Source organism: Sinocyclocheilus anshuiensis, unplaced genomic scaffold, assembly GCF_001515605.1.
Source record: "Sinocyclocheilus anshuiensis isolate Anshui unplaced genomic scaffold, SAMN03320099.WGS_v1.1 scaffold464, whole genome shotgun sequence".
NCBI lineage: Eukaryota > Metazoa > Chordata > Actinopteri > Cypriniformes > Cyprinidae > Sinocyclocheilus > Sinocyclocheilus anshuiensis.
The window spans coordinates 296,160-299,319 of NW_015555731.1; the positions used below are offsets into that span (position 1 = coordinate 296,160).

The 3,160-nt window shown below is 40.3% G+C and overlaps 1 protein-coding gene across 1 annotated transcript in view; it reads right to left on the reverse strand.

Moving 5' to 3' along the window:
- Positions 1 to 3,160, reverse strand: part of LOC107672912 (heat-stable enterotoxin receptor-like) — a 38,747-nt gene that overhangs the window by 29,008 nt on the left and 6,579 nt on the right. The gene's annotated exons all lie outside the window — the stretch shown is intronic.

Genomic DNA, 3,160 nt, shown 5'->3' on the forward strand with positions numbered 1-3,160 from the left:
GGCAACTGGGGTGGCCAGCCAAATTTCAGGGGGGGCCGGTGCCACCCCTGGCCACCACGTAGACACGCCCCTGGTGAGACGGGTGTTGTAAATGTCCTGGAGGGAGGGGAGAGAGGCACCAACGATCTTCTCAGCTGCTCTCACTATGCGCTGAAGTGTCTTGCGGCAGGATGCGTTGCAGGCACCATACCACACAGTGATGCAGCTCGTCAGAATGCTCTCGATGGTGCCTCTGTAGAAGGTGTACATGATGGGGGCCGGGGCTCTGGCTCTTCTTAGTTTGCGGAGGAAGTAGAGACGCTGCTGTGCTTTCTTGGCCAGTGCATTGTGGTGTTCACACTATGTGACACTACGTAAGTAATCTGCAACCGGGGATTACACACTACACGAGCTGACAACAGGCACGTTTAACTTGAAGCAGCGCTGCGCAGAATGATCAGTGTATGACATCGAAGTACTGCGAGAGTGATATGCTTTCGAATCGCTCTCGCGGTACTTTGATGTCATACACTGATCATTCTGCGCAGCGATGCTTCAAGTCGAACACGCCTAACAACTCTATCACCCAATGACTCTATCCTATCCCCAAACCACGTTTTGTCACAAAAACACACGCGAGAAGTGGAACGGGAATGGTGTGAAACAATACGTGAAACAGGAGTTGTTTATTTGAAAATAGACATCGGGAAGAAATGGCGCTGCAAGCTGTTTGCGCGATGATCTGTTCTGAAAAAAATCGCTCCATTTATTGTCCAAACTTTTCTTAAAGCCATGTTGCAGCTGCTGTTTTTCTTCCAATGACCTCAACCCATGCCTATCTCAATGGCTGTAGCTCGTCACGACACCTGACACCACGTGATGTTGAGTCGGCCGACCTTAGCATGCTAGATATTTGTTTGCTGTCAGCAAGGCGTCGGCAAGGCGTCGGCGACGCGTCAGCGAGCCTCTTTGATGCGTCGTTGAGTAGTTCACACATAAAGATTGCCGAGCGCTGATGATCCGCTGATTTTCCACATGGTGGAATTTATTCGGTAAATGTGTTTCCATCGTAGTTTATGCAAATGTTTTCCTATCGGATAAAACGTTTATCGTACTCAATTGTGCGCATAAGTTTTTAATGCACATTTTTAGAATTTATGCGCATCTTGGCATTTCCATCCAGCGTTTTTTTATGCGATATTCCAAAATGTGCATAAAAATAGGTTGATGGAAACATAGATATATTGCTATGTTTCCATCCAAAGATTAAAATTAAACTTGTGCGCAAAACTGGAATATCACATAAAACATTTGCGAATAAAGCACCGTTTCCATCCAACGAGTCAAAGAGAGCAAAATCATCACTTCCTGGTAAACGGGCACTAAATATCTCTAAGAAAACTAGGAGAAGCCACTGAATATAATAATTTTCATATATGATCAATTAATTGCGCCTCAGAGCGAACAGACGAAACACAATAAATGTAGACATTGCGTTCGGCGGCGGATACCAGCTGTTTGGGAACACAGTCGTGTAAGACAATTATACAGAAATACTTTGACGACAGACTTTGCTCAGGCATTTCAGAATGACCAAAACAACATATAGATGATGTTAACGAGATCGGTCCACTGCTAGTCAAGTTATCCCGTCTCATAGCTCAAAGTCACATGACTTTCTCGATGCACATGGAGGGATTTATTCGGTAAATGTGTTTCCATCGTAGTTTATGTGCATTTTTTCTTATCGGATAAAAAGTTTATCCTACTCAAATGTGCACACACGTTTTTTATGTGCATTTTCAGAATTGATGCGCATCTTGGCTTTTCCATCCAGCGTTTTTTTTAAGCGATATTCCAAAATGTGCATAAAAATAGGTGGATGGAAACATAGCTAATGACAACTAATCAGACTTCATTCAAATTTAAAGGGCTTGCACATTTGAAATAGCAGGCGACAGAAGCAAACAGACATTGCACAGCAATCAGAGTACCATAAAACATAAAATGACCTCAGGTATTCAGCGCTAGTTTCGACAACATTGTCTTGCCTCCTCTGAAGTTGCAGTAGAAAGCACTACGTATTGTTTTTATTCCACTACATTGACTAGGTTAGAGATCAGGGGCCTGTTTCATAAAACAAGTTTACCAAATAAACCAGGCTTATTTAAGTTAGTCTGACTTATTTTTAACTAAATCAGCTGACAATAAGTCAGACTAACTGAAATAAATCTGGTTTATTTGGTAAACTTGTTTTATGAAACAGGCCCCAGATAGATTACACTATATTCACTGTTTAGACGCGCTTGAAACGTGCATGCTTAGGACATCTACTGGTTGAAGTTCTGTAAATTCAACAAGAACTACAAAAACAGACAGCTATCGTTTACTGGGGCCCATTCTTCGTACGTCGCTTATTACATCCGAGATGATATCATCGCGCTAATCAGGATCTGGCTAATTCGGTTCTTCGAACGCACCTGTTGTTGATGATTAGTATGGTTGGATTGAGTTATCTGAGATAAGGTTGGTTTAAAAGGGGCTATGTATCGATGCTCGAAACCATGATCAGCAACGCAGCGATTGGCTGGCGGCAAGACAGCAACGTAATGACATCATATAATTAAAAAAGACACCTGACGAAAAACTTGACACATTTTTGGACTTTTATAAGGAAACAGCCAAGCAAACAAAACTACATACATGTTATAATAGATCAATTAAATGTGGACTGTTTTTATTTTATTAATTTTTGTTTACATGATTCCCAATTATTTATATTCACGATTTCTAATATTTGTACAGGCTTTACATTTTTATTTTAATTTAGTAATTAGCAATTAATAACATTTTATATTTGAAAAGATTTGTTACGTGACAGCATTAATTAAAGTTTCTTAAGGGTCACGATCATGGTAACTGCATCTCCTGTATTTCAGTGAGTAAAACTGACTGCTTATAGTATTAAAGACTACACAACATTTTTATATTATCTTTAAATTAATTTTTAAATGATTATTATTTTAAATTATTGTCCCTGGATTAGTAGGATACTCTTGTAATAAAGTAGCGGTGGTAGCGGACATATTTTAGGTATCAATTCTGCGTAAAAAGATGCTATCTAATCCTGTTTACATGAAATAAGCCTGCTCCCGAGCAGGTTTAAGCTTAAGGACCTGTT